The sequence below is a fragment of the Panthera uncia genome, chromosome B4, assembly GCF_023721935.1.
Source record: "Panthera uncia isolate 11264 chromosome B4, Puncia_PCG_1.0, whole genome shotgun sequence".
Taxonomy (NCBI): domain Eukaryota; kingdom Metazoa; phylum Chordata; class Mammalia; order Carnivora; family Felidae; genus Panthera; species Panthera uncia.
In genome coordinates, this window is record NC_064809.1 from 134,731,203 (window position 1) to 134,744,927 (window position 13,725).

At 62.2% G+C, this 13,725-nt stretch overlaps 1 protein-coding gene across 1 annotated transcript in view; it reads right to left on the reverse strand.

The window, feature by feature from the left end:
- Window positions 1-13,725, reverse strand: part of WNT7B (Wnt family member 7B) — a 46,085-nt gene that overhangs the window by 7,105 nt on the left and 25,255 nt on the right. The gene's annotated exons all lie outside the window — the stretch shown is intronic.

Consider the following 13,725-nt stretch of genomic DNA (forward strand, 5'->3'; position numbering starts at 1 on the left):
GTCCTCCTTGCCTCCCCCACCCCCAGCCACCAGCCAAGGGGCCCACGGTACAGTCTGGGCACCTTTACCCTGCACCCTCACTGGGTCTCCTCTGCCTGAGCAGGAAAGGCCCTCAGTCCGAGCCCAGCTGGCTTCCCCATCCTCCTTTTTCCGTCCCCTGCCCAAAACAACGTCTCTTTCCTTCCGGAAAGAGCTGCTCCTGTGCTCCTGGGGTTTCCTGGTCTTTCCAGGGGAATGTCCTTGCCCTCCTTGTCCAAAGCCTCATGATTTTCCAAGACCGGTTCCAATGCCTCTTCTTCCAGGCAGCCTTTCCAGACTGCCAGCCAGAAGGGGGCCTGGGCTACCTACCGCCCCCAGTCACGGATCTGACTCTTATCACACCTGATGCTGTCTACCCAGTTAGCCCTGTAGCTGAGCCATCCCGGCTCCACAGGGGCCCACAGCCCCCTGGATGGAAGGGTCCAGAGCCGATTCATCTTTCTTTTCCACAGGCTCCGGCTGGGCCCTGGGCATCCCGCCATCCCGGCCCGGCCTCTCCTGCCCCTGAGCCCCGAGGCTCGCTGCAGGCCACGGCCCGGTCTGTGAGGTCCTCAGCAGCTGGCACTGTGGGCCTGGAGCTCGGTGACGCCCCTGTAGTTGCACAGAGCCTGTGCCTGTGATCGGAAAGGCCCCTCAGAGTGCCTGACCGCTGTCCCTGCGAGTGGGGGCTAGAGTGATGGCCCCAGAGGGTCAAAGGTCAAGTCCTTTCCATGAACATCCACTAAGCACCACCCTGCATGCCAGCTGTGTGATCGGCCTTGAATGTGTGCTCTGGGGTCCCCTCCTCACCTACCAACCTGCTGGGGGGAGCTCGCCTCGGTGGGCTTCCTGTTCCCTGGGGGTCCTCCCATCGGGGCTGAGGACCTGTTGGTCTTAGAGACCCAGTGCCCAGGAAGCTTTGGTCGACCTCTGCCACCAAGGAGGAGGCACAGCTTCCTGAAAACGTCCGTCCTCTGAGAAGAGCTAAGGGAGGGTGGCGTTGGGCAAGACCGAGGTCTGCAAAGGACACAGGCCGCCTCTGCCTTCCCGTCCAGCCCCTGCTCCTCTCCGGGCCCTTCCTGCCCACACCGCTCCCCCCACCGCACCTGCCACCACCTGGGACCTGCCAACCAGCAGCGTAGGGCGCTGTCCCCAGCACCACTCCTGTGGGAAGCGCCTGTCAGTACAGTTGCCCTTCGAGGGGCACCGAGGAGCCCCCAGCCCTGCAGCATCGAGGCGGGCCAGCTGGGGGCTCCCAGGCAGACGCAGGGTCAAGGGAGAATATGGGGCTCTCCCTCCCCAGCTCTAAATCAGGTCGAGGCTACCCGAAGGGAAGGGTGTCGGGTACGAACTGGTTACCAAACTCCCTGCTATTGGTGATAGTGTTGCCCAAGCCCAGCAGGCCTGCCGACGAGGTCACGCGCACGGGCACACAGGCGCACGCCGTGGGGGAGGGTGCACAAAAGCATTTCGGGGGCTCTGGGAGGGGAGGTGACCGTAGAGCTTTGTAAGAAAGGGCACGGGTTGGGGGGGGGGGTCACGGAACCTCAGATGACGTCCCCACCTGCCTCTGTGAAGGGTGGAGTCAAGGAAGGCTTCCTGGAGGAGGGGACACCTTAAGTAAGGTGTGTGTTGTGCGTGGATATGAGCGGATGTGTGCACGTGGGTGTGTGCGCTCCTGGCGGTGGGCACAGCAGGAGCAAAGGTCCAAGGTGCAAAACAGTTTGCTGAGGGCGCCTGGGTGACTCGGTCAGTTGAGGTCTGACTCTTGATTTCGGCTCAGGCCATGATCTCTCAATCGTGAGACCAAGCCTCCTGTCAGGCTCCGATCTGAGCATGCAGCCCGCCTAGAATTCTCTCTCTCTCCTTCTGCCCCTCCCCCACCAAAAATAGATAAATAAACATTAAAAAAAAAGGGGGGGGGAAACCTGGGCGGCTCAGTCAGTTAAGCATCCAGCTTCGGCTCAGGTCGTGATCTCATGGTTTGTGAGTTGAAGCCCCGAGTGCCGCTGGGATGGAACCTGTTTGGGATTCTCTCTCTCCCTCCCTCTCTGCCCCTCTCCTCCTCTCTCTCTCTCTCTCTCTCTCCAAATAAACAAATAAAAACTTAAAAAAAGAAGAAGAAATCGTTTGCTGGTCTGATGCTAGAAGTGTGAGCTCAAGAGTAAGGAGAAAAGAGGCCGTCGAGGCCCGGGGGAGCCAGGTGAGGGCGGCCAGAGCCTGCTCTGGCTACAGGAACCGTTCAGCAAAGCGGGTCAGCGGAGCCAGGCCTCCTTCATCCCCGCTGTCACCCGCCAGCTCCCGCCGCCTACCAAACACCCTCACCCCCACGTATGTCCTCCCTGAGCTCCCAGACAGTCGTGCGAGGCAGGCTCGTCACGGGCCCATCCCACGGGTGAGCAGACCGAGGCACAGAGAGGCTGTCGAACTAGGGCTTAGCGGCCGGAGCAGGGTCTGAACGCAGGCAGTAGCATCAAAGCCCCGAGGGGCAGAGGGAGGGACGCGGGGCCTGGGGCTCAGCCTGGTCTCTTTGCCACTGAGGGACCTCGGGCGGAAGAGGCACACGCAGCCCCCGGGGCGAGGCGTTTGGACCCTCCGTGGCCCTTGGGACTCAGCGAGTGGCCGGCAGGTGAACGCGGGGCGGGAGCTGTCCTCGCAGAGGGCACGTCGAGAGCGAGGCGCCCAGGAGGTGGGGGTGAAAGGACTGTTCAGTCGCACCAAGAGGCCTGCGGATGGAGTCCCAAGTCCCACAGCCAGGCCCTGCCCGAGCCAGGATGGCGTGGGCGCTCCCCGCCGAGGCCCAGGAACCTGCCACCCGGCCCTCCCCTACGCAAAATGCGACACGTCCTGCTGTCCTGAAGTCCCCAAGCAGGCAAGCAGGCATGGAGGCTGGGCCCGTGCACCTGGAGGACATTTCTCGAAAGCCTCCCTTCCGTCCTTTGTGCCAGCTCCTGGCGTCACCTGCTTTAGGCCCCTCACAGACTCTCGGTTACTCATCGGTTACTCACGGGGCGGCCACTCCCGCTAATTCCTTTTTTATTTGGTTCTAATGGGCCAAACCCTGTCTCGCCATGAAGGCAAGGGGAGGCGATTGGGGGCGGGGCGGGGGGGGGGGGCCAGGCGAGGGGTAGTTTGGGGAGAATCGCGGAGGGTGACGTTGGGTCTTGGATCGGGGGCTTTGTGGCACCCGTGTTCTGCACGCACACACCTCGTGTCATTCCCACGCGGCCCCACGGGGATGGGGGCATCACCGCGCTATTCTGCAGACCCGGATGGGGGGGGCAGCCCCCTCCCAAGGTCACTCCCGGGGCCATCCCGCGAGCCCCAGGGGCACTGCCTGCAGTCCTCCTTCAGGGTGAGAACAGGTGGGGGACAAGCCCCTCAAACCTGTGGGCCCAGCTCAGGTACCACTGGTGGCTCCCCAGACTTGTGAGATGACCTCAAGCCCCCGGGGCCTGACCCCACTCATCCCCGCCTACCATTCCCTGAAGGCTCGCTGGGCCCAGGGCCAAATGACCGCCCCACCTGGGGACACGCGCGACTCACTGCACTCACCACCGCGCCCTGGTTCGTGATGCCCACCCAGCTGGGCGCCCGCCCACTCCTGCCCGGAGCGCCCACCCGGGTTCCCCTGGGTCCGCACGCAGCTTCCGGCACTCTGGACACGGCTGGGATGCCCCTGCTGTCGGGACCCCGTCAGGGTGAGTCGCCCTCACCCTCCTCTGGGCTCTTGCCAGGCACCCTTGGGCTGTCGGGACGGTGGGCGGGACCCATGTCTGATTACTTTGCGTACCCCCAGCCTTGTCCCCGGGCCCCGCACACGAGCAGGTCTGGGGCTGGGTGCCTTGCATCCTTGCCTTCTCTTATCCCCACAGCTGCCCCGTGAAATCAGTGCCCTTGCTCAGACCATCTCAAGGGTGGTGACACGGAGCCAGCGTCGGGGCGGGAAGCACTCCGCTCCAGGTGATGGCGGCAGTGGCCGTCTGAGCTCAGTTGTGTCCCGTGATGGAGACCTGGTCTCCTTGGGTCCGGCACACTTCAGTCTCGGGAGGCCTGGGGGGCCCTCCGGGGGTCCAGAGCCCACCCCAGCATGGATCTGCACCCTCAGACACTGGAGCCAGCATCGGCATCCAGCAGTATCCCTGGAAAACGCCGGAGACAGGCAGGCGGCACATAGGCCACCCCCCACCCCAGTCGGGGCCTCATGAGCCCCGGGTGGGTCCCTGCGCGCACAGCCCCTGACGCAGGGCCCGCTGTTTCCTGGCCAGTCCGTTCCTGGGGCCTGGAAGGTCAAGGCAAGAACCGTTAGCCCCGTAGGGCCCAAGGTTTCAGCAAAGCAGGACACGGAGGGTGGAACAGGCAGGAGGGCACTGGACCTGAAGCCATATCTGCTGTGTGGCTCCAGGCCAGTCACAAACCCTCTCTGAGCCTGGGTCCCCATTTACCAAGTGGGGCTTACAGTTCTCACCCGCTCCACGCCCCGGCCCCGAGAGCAAATAGGACAAACGGCCATTGCCCTCACGTCACCAAACGGTGAGCAGGACTCAGGCGGCGGGGGTTGAGCAGGGAAAGCCCAGGGCTCCCAGGATGGGCCCAGGCATCACTCTGGCTTCCTCCCTGGGGCCGACCCAGCCGGGCCTGCCCAGCTGCTCCCTCCACGCATATTCTGGATAAATCCCCAATGTCCGGAGCAGCACAGCCTTCAGAAACCGCTGCCACGTGGGCAAACTGAGGCACCGGGCCCCTCGGGGACTACGCACCTCTATGCCTTCTTTCCTATAGGTTGTTCAAGGTCAAGCCCTCCCTGACCCTGCTGGGCGCCAGGCTCAGAGAGAGCAGAAGCAGCCTCCTGCCTGCCCCATGCCCTCATGGTGCCAGCCAGACCACCAGGCCCAGGGCCTAGCAGACTTAGTGCATCCCGTCAATCCTCGCCCTGACCCAGAGGAGGACACTGGACACCAGGCAGATCTTTGTGAGCAGCTCCTGGAGGGGACGGATGTCCCCTCCTGAGCAAATCGGGAAGCCGGGCAGAACAGAGCTACCCCCACCCTCCAGGGGAGAGCAGGGCTAAACCCCTCCTCCATATGCCCCGTGCGTTCCCCTCGCTGTCCCCTCAAAGCTACTTGCCAGTTCCTGGCGTCCCCAGGGCCCTGGCGTACTATTTTTTGAAGACCACAATTGAGCTCATAATGACCTGATTGACTGCAGGCCGGGGGAAGCAGGTAGGAAATGCACTTGGCTCCTTCTGAGAAGGGAAGCCGAGACTCTGGGACCTCAGAGCTGAGGCCCCTCCAGCGCTATCTGTCTGTCCCCAGCAAGGAACCTGAGGCCCAGCCAGGGACAGTGTGCTGCCCCGTGTCACCCAGCAGCTCAGGGAGTGGAGCCCATACTGGATGTTCTGAAGTGACTGAGGTGAGGCCAAAAGTCTGGGGCCACACACAGCCCCAGAGGGGAGGCTCAGAGTCTGGCACCTGGAGTCCAAGTCTGGACCCTAAGATTGGCCAGTTGGGGGGCCTTGGACCAGTCAAGGAGACCAGTCCCTGTCTCCACTTCCTCACCTGCAAAATGAAGATAATTGCTCCAAAACGGCCAAGTGGCTGAGCCAGAGGCGTGCCACACGTGGAATCTCCGTGTGCGTGTGCGCACACGCGTGTGGCCGTGGGCATACACCCAGGCTTACACGTGAATGCGGTTCCCGTGGGTGTGAGCGAGCGTGTGCACCTGTGCACGTCCCGTGCTCGTGGCCAACACGGTTCAGATCACCTTGCCTGTCGGCCCACCTGTACTTGGCCTTCATAAAACAATATGGCGTTTTCTACGACACAAGAGTAAAACGGGCCAATAGCCCAAGTCACAACGGGCGAAGGATCGGAAGAGACATTTCTCCAAAGACGATATAAAACCAGCCAATAACACGCGAAAAGACGCTCCACATCGTCAGCCGTCACGGAAATGCAGGTCAAAACCACAGCGAGGTGCCAGGCCACCCCCGCCAGGATGGCGAAAATAAAGACAAACAGAAGTCAGCGAGGATGCGGACACATCGACCCTCACACGCTGCCGCGGGGAGCGAAGAACACGGCAGCCCCTGTGGAGAACCGTCTGCCGGCTCCTCAAAAGCGGGGTGGGGGCTGGGCGGCTGTCGGTTGAGCGCCCCACTCTCGGTCTCACGGTTCGTGGGATCCAACCTCGCATCGGGCTCTGCTCTGGCAGCACGGAGCTTGCTTGGGATTCTCTCCCCCTCTCTCTGCCGCTCCCCTGCGTGCCTTCTCCCCCCGCCCCCCTCCCTCTCTCAAAATAAATAAATAAACTTTACAAAAGATGAAAGTTAATCATAGAATTACTACAGAACCAGAAATTCCCCTGCAGGGTACCAAGAGAAGTGAACACATGTGTCCACATAGCAGCTTTTACGTAAACACGGCAGGGTTATTTATGACAGCCCCGGAGCGGGAGTGACCCCAACGTCCAGCGGCGACGAATGGATGAGCAAGAGGTGGTCCAGCCACGTGACGGAATAGTCCTCAGCCACGAAAAGACTCAAACCCCGACAACACGGAGGAGCCTTGAAAACACGTACTGAGTGAAAGACACCAGCCACAAAAGGCCACGTATTTATTGCATGATCCCGGGGATATGAAATGGCCAGCATAGGTCAGTCCATGGGGACAGGAAGCAGATGAGTGTTGGTCAAAGGCCGGGGGCTTGGAGGGTGATCGCTGAGGGGTGCACGGCTTCCTTTTGGGGTGCTAAAAATGTTCTACGATTGTGCACAACTCTGCATTCAGACTAGAAACCACAGAATGGGACACTTACGTGGATGGATTGTGGGCTCCGTGAATTCTACCTCAACAGGCTGTCGTAAAAACATACAGCACTTGATGGGTTTTAGCGGACTGCATACAACCTGTCCTCTGCTTTAACACTCTCAGGATGCTGGGCTCAGAGGGGGCAAGTGACTGGCCCAAGGTCACACAGCAGGCCAGCTACAGAGCTGGGATCTCACTCGGGACCCCACAGTCACGCTCAGGCTACTCCCCATCTGCCAGGCAGCGACATGCTCTGTCCTGCCTCGCGTCCTGCCGACAGTGCCTGGGACCCGGGCTGGCCAACGTCAGCCCTTGCTTTCTCTGTTACCATCCAGCACCCTCAACACTGACCACAGCCTGCCCTCCTGGCCAAACCCCCAGAGCCCTGGAGGCGAGGCCTTCAGCCCCCACCCATCCCCCGGCCCAAGGCCAAGTGCACAGCCAGGGGGCCGACAATCTGGGAGGGGATTCCCTGAGAGTATGGGCAGGAGCCCAGGGTCAGAACCATGGAGAGTCAGCAGGACAGGTGACTGGGGGGTGACCGGGGAGGGTGTGGCAAGAGACATGAGCCACACACACACAACAGGGAACAGTGTGCAGGTAGAGGGCACTGCAATGCTAAGTCCCCGAGAAGGGAACGAGGAGAGCATGAGTGGTCCAACCCCACAGAGAGTGTGAAGCATGAGGTTTCACTGCGTCGGCTTGGGGAGCCCTTGGGGAGGGGGCTGGACTTTAAGAAGAGGAGGAGCCCCTGGAGGGTGACCCTACGAACGACTTTTTAAAAGGCCCCTCCGGCTGACTGTGGGCAGCACGGTGGGAGCAGGGCACAAGGGGCAGGGTAAGAAACACTGGTGGCCTGCCAGGCGGAGGAGGTGACGGTGGCTGGGCTTGGGACACAGTCTAAGGGTAGAACCAACAGGTCTAGCAGGTGGAAAGTCTCCCGATGTGGGGCCCGGGCATCTGGCGGGGCTGTTACCAAGAGAGTGGTGGAAAGGATCAGGTTTGGGGGAAATCGAGGCACTGCCTTTGGCCACAGGCAGTTTGGGGTTCCCCGGGGCACAGCAGAAGGGAGGCAGGGGACGCCGGGCACTCAGGCCCTGCCTGGGAGTCCCCCGGCCCTGCTGATCGCCATCACGGGGGCCAACCCAGACGGGACCGGGGTCCCGGGTGACCCTCCCCAGTCCTCCGTTCTCCTAGCCTCAGTTTCCCCATGTAACACGAAAGTGAGGCCAGTGCCGTGGGTTCTAAACCTCAGAACAGGGCTGCGGGGGCTGAGGTGGGGAAAGGACGTGGGATGGAGTGGTCCCCAAGTCCTCCAGACCTGAGGCCTGGCCAGTGGGACGCTGCCAACTGGTGAGGGCATCTGAGTTCCCACTCCCACCCCAACCCGCCCGCAGCCCCTCATAAGCCTAGAAGTGGGGTGAAAGCATTGCCCCCCCCTACACCCAATTTATGGGTGGAGAGATTGAGGCCCGGGAGGCGAGAAGACACCCTAAGCCAAACTGGGAGCTCCCGGCGTCACTCAGGCAAGCAGGTGCAGTGCCCATGTCCAGGTTTTAGGGAGGATAGGAACTGGGGGGCAGGGGGGGAAGCCCAGGGACCGGGGTGGGGCTGGTGAGCCTCCCTGGTCCCTTGGCCCCAGACCGTGCTCAGCCACCGGCCCTGAGCATCTAACTCCCTGCCTGAGGTGTATCCCGGCCCGGCTGGGGGGCGGGGAGGTGGTTCCTGCAGGAAGCAGGGACAGCGGGTGTCAGGCGAGCCCAAAGATGCCTCCAAGCCCAGCGAGGTCCCGAACCCTATTTGTGCACTTGAAGAACGGGAAGCCCAGAACCCTGGCCCACCAGCCTCCCCTCCCCCGGCCCGGCCTGGGGTTTCCGTGGGGGCCCGGCCTGGACCACCCAGGCGGGATCCGGGCTCTGCCCCGTGACGGCCAGGCAGGTGCCTGTTTCTGCGCCTGTTAAGGGGAGATGAGGAGGCCTCCACCTTGCAGGGTCCAGGCAGCGGGAGTGAGTGAGTGCCACGGAGGGAGGGCTCAGAGCAGCTGGGACGCAGGAAGGGCCCAACGCACGTGGGCTGCCTTTATGATTCATGTCAGGATGGGCCTAGACCCCGGGCCTGGCACGGCTGCGTGGGTGGGTGCAGCCTGTGTTGAAGCCGTGGGCGGGCACGCGTTCTCTGTGTGTGTGTTTCTGTTGCCCTCTCTCTGTCCCTCTTTCTGTATGTCTGTCTGTCTTTCTCCGTTCCTCTCTCTCTCTCTCTCTCTCCTCCTCTGTCCCCATCTGTCCCTCTGTCTCCTTCTGGCCCCGCCCCGGCCCCCACCCCAGCTCACCTGTGGCTGAGTCAGTGTCTCCGCACTAAGCTCTTCTCTGCCGTTGTCATAAACAGAGCACTGGAAAACGTCCTGCCAGGTCCAAACACGCCGGGCCTTTGTTCTGACCCAGTGAGGCCCTCGCACGCCACGCAGCAGCCCCGCGGTGGGTCATGCTCCAGCTGGGCAGGGGGTCGCCAGGCCCAGAGTGGGCAGAGCCTGGCTTAGGGCCAGCATGAGCCCGAGCCCCGGGATCCGTGTCCCAAGCTGGGATGGCCTTCCAGGAGCTTCTACCCCCCCACTCAGAGCTCTGGGGACGCTGGGATGGCCTCTCCTGCAGCCCTGGATTCTGGTAGCCCCTCTCATTAGGGAGGTCAGCCTCAGACAGACTGCCCTCGAAAGTTCCTTCGTCCTTTGCTTGCGGCAAATCAACAATGGCTTATGCGTGGGGACACGGTGGAATGAGAGCCCCTGCCCCTCTGGGCTATGCTACGGCCCCCTGGCAACTGGACTCCTGCTGGTGCACAGTGCTGGACTGCTGAATCACATCTCTAGGCCTGGGGCGCCCGGGGGGCTCAGTCAGTTAAGCATCCCGCCTGACTTCAGCTCAGGTCACGATCTCTGGGTCTGTGAGTTCGAGCCCCACGTCGGGCTCTGTGCTGACAGCTCAGAGCCTGGAGCCCGCTTCGGATTCTGCGTCTCCCGCTCGCTCTGCCCCTCCCCTGCTCGCACTCTGTCTCTTTCAAAATTAAATAAACATCAAAAAAAATTTTTTTAATTAATAAATCTCTAGGCCTTAGCGGTGTGTGACCTTGGGTGAGACATTAGCCTCCTGGGAGCCTCAGTGTCCCCGTCTACGGTGCACGGACAGTAGAACAGAAGTGATTCTCCTCGGCAGCAGGAAGCTTGGAGACCTGCTGAGGTCCGGCCAGGCCATGCCCCTCGGAGGCCAAGGGTGAAGGCCCCCCCACCCTGTTATCTGTGTCCTGCCTCAGTGGGCCAGAGCCCTGGATTCCCTGTCCACAAGACCCTTGGGCAGAACCCCAGCATGAGCACTGAGGAAGTAGAGGGTTTTCCTGCCCCCCGTTCTGAAGAGAGACCTCAAGTCTTGGCAGAGGCCTGACCCCAGCCTCAGCCCCTGGAATGGGCGGGTAAACAGACCTAGAGAGCGCGAGTCTGTGCCCCAGGTTGCACCACGGGACCTGAGAAGCAGCCTGGGCACGAGTTTCCAGGAGCAGGGCTGGTGGCCTTCACTGTGGCTCCCGGCGCCCCGCCCCAGAAGTGGCATACAGCGGGCACTCAATGCATGCAGGCTCAACACCAGGGGCTGCCAACCTCACACTCCTGCACCACCCTAGGAAGCAGGTGACGAGTGACCTTCTGCCCTCGGACCGCCACCACCCCCCGGGCTCTCCCCCTCCCCCGCCCCGAGATGAAGGACACTCTCCTGGGAGGAGACGGTCAGATCTGGGTTCACCTGTCCGGGCCTGCCCCGCTGACCCCGGGGACTGTCGTGCCGCTGACAGGCGTGCGGTCGAGAGCAGGGCCGCCCAGCAGAAATCTCCCGGAAGCCCCACAGGACATTTAAGAAGAGTGAGAATACCGGGGTGAACTTCGTTTTAGTGACGAGTTTATTTAGCCAATATATCCAAGGATCACCACTGTATCATGTGATCATTGCAGAGAGTATTAAAGAGGTATTTTACTTGCTTTTTCTGTTGAAGCCTCCAAAATCTGTCGTGTATCTCACACGTATGGCACATCGCGGTTGGCACGCACCCTATTTCCAGGGCTCCCGGCCAGCGGCGGCCCGGGAGCCCTCATCCCTCCTGGGAACCAATGTCACATCTCCCCCTGGGCCTGGTCAGCAGCACCCCAGGCAAGGGGGGGGCCTGGAGGTCAGCCTCTTCTCCAAGGATCCCGCCGGTGGCTGATTTGGAAGCCTAGAGACCCTCGTCTGTCAGAGGTAAGTCACTTCGCCCCCTCGGACTGTCCAGGAGCCGACGGCCTTTGCTGAGTCCCTACCGCAAAGCAAGCTGCCAGCCCCAGGCAGCACGTGAGCCAGGATTAGGGGCGGCCCCTATGCCTGGTCATGTCTGAGGCTGCACACGATGGGCGCGATTTAGTGTTCCATGGCGGCTGGGGGGGTGGGGTGCGGGGGCTGGAGTGCACACAGCCGCGGCCACCATGCCCTGTGCCCGCGGGTCCCGAGGGGCTCCGGGCTCAGGCTGGGGGTGGGGCAGTGGCTGGAGGGAGCCAGGGTTCGAGGGAAGTCCCTCTCCTGCTCAGAGACTTCCGTGCTTTCTGTGGGGCCCTCGGGTTCACTGCGCCCCACCCAGCCTGTCCCCTCCTTTAGCCTCAGGTCTCCCCACCCTCTGGTTCACCCTCCCGGCATCCCTGGGAAATACCATCCCCTTTGTGGCCTCTGTGCCTTGGCACTTGCTGTTCCCTCCGCCCGGAACCGCCTTCCCCGTGCTCACCCCAGGCCAGTCTGGGTCACTCTGATTCTCTCCTGGGTCTCAGCTTACCGTCACCCTGTCAGGGGAGCCCTTGTCAACAGTCCCGACTCGACTACGGTGCTTGCCTGTGAGAGAGGCCCTGCCTTGCCCGGGGTCACCAGGAGCCCAAGTTTCTAACAAGCATCCCCGGAATACAAGTCTCCCCCCACAACTCTCGCGTGGTGTCCCCTACCCCATCCGCACCACCCCCCAAGCTCATTGCCAGTTAACAGAAGAGACCAGGCCACAAGCATCGCTTGATCACTGAGGAAATAGGCCTGGGGTGGGCTTGGGCTGCCAGAGGGTGGAGGCCCCCAGACATGAGGTGACACCACGTGTGGGTCCTGACTCCCTGAAGGGAGCAGAGCAACAGAGGCACCTGGAGGGTCCCAGGGTGAAACCAGGGCAGTGGCATCGTAAGAAAGACCTATCTAGTAGCGAGTAGTGAGCTCCTCGTCCCTGGAGGTACACAAGCAACGGCACCAGATGCTGGAGAAGGGATGGGACCTTGGCACAGGGGTTCATTTGCCTATTAAGGGGTTTCCCTTCAGCTCTCAAGATTTAGGCATGGCCCAAGGTCACAGGCAAGGCCTGAAGGGGGCCGTCCCACCCACCCAGGCCATTCCCCCTCTCAGGGCCAATCATTAATTGGCACCGCTTGAGTGGCTGCTCCCACGAGTGCCCCCGGCTGCCTGCCAACTCATGGCCCGTCTCCCATCTCGTGCCCGGGGCAGCCGCATGCCTCTGACATGGGCTGGCTTTGCCACCCGGCCCCGCTTCCTGCTCGTGACTCCCAGCAGCCGAGCCCTCCTGGCTGAAAAGGGAGCTGGGCCTTCGCAAGGCGCAGCCTGGAGCCGGGGAGGGCGAGAGGCCTCAGCCCCGCTGGTAGGAAGCCCACCCCTCCCACCCCTGGGGCAGAGCGAAGGGAGAGCCTGAGGCAGGCGCTGAGCGGGCCCAGGGCTGACAGGCTCTGAGGACAAAGCCCCAGGACGTGAGCGTGGCCGGACTGTGGACAGGAAAAGCCAGGGAGGGGTGAGAGGGCGTTCTCCAGGGAAACCAGATGCAAGCAGAGCAGAGGGGAAGGGCCTTCCAGGGCTACGGGCAGTGGGGGCAAAGTCCCAGAGGAGGAAAGGGTTGGCACGCTCTGGGAAGAGGAGGAAGTGAGCCAGGCTGAAGCTCTGGTTTCTAGAAGGGATGCGGAGAGGTGAGGGTGATGTAAGACAGGGGCCACTCAGACTCCAAGCTAAGGAGTTAATTTTATCCTGGGGCAATAGGGAGCTACTGCAGGTTTTGGAGGAAGGGAGTGACATGGCATGACCAGGGCTAGAGGGGAGGCAGGAGGAGGCACTGACGGTTGCGAGGCAGGCCCCACAGTGGCCGTGGGGCAGGGTGGAGGGATGGACGAGGAAACAACGCCAGGTTTCTGCAGAGACGACAGGTGCACGGGTCAGGGGGAAGGCTGGGGACGGCAGACTTAAGCAACAAGATGCTGAGCATGTCGGGCCAGAGGTTCCCATGGGTCCCCCTTGCTGGATGGTCCCCCGTGAGCAGCCCCAGGGATGAAGTGACTGCAAACCCTCGCGGGCTCCTGTTGGACCAAGGGCTGGTCTCCGAGAAGGAACAGCCATGAGCTGTTAGCCGTGATCCAGGGGACACGTGACGGCCAGTAAAGGTCACCCGGGTGGGCACTGACAGTGTGCGCCATGGGGGGGCGGGGGGCCCGGGTCACTGCTGGGGCCAACGTCGCTCCCCGTGGCCTTTTTATGGGCATTTGTAGTGCATCGCCAGGCACTGCCCTGGCACCTGACCTGAGAAGAAGCCACGTGCCCGTCACCGCCCGTGTCTGGTGGCCCCAAAGGAAGTCCAAGCCCCAGGAACATCTCCTGTGCCCGTCTCTGCACAGTGAAGAAGTGAGGATTAACAGGGTGGCGGATGAGAACCTGGCTGAACCCAGCTCTGCCGAGTGCAGACCGTGTGGCCGCAGGCAACCACCCAGCTGGCTGTGCGGGGAGGGGGCGGTGCTCACAGCCACCTTGGAGCCTGGAGTCTCGGGGAGGGGGGTGGGGGGCCAGATAGGCAAGGAGGCACCTGG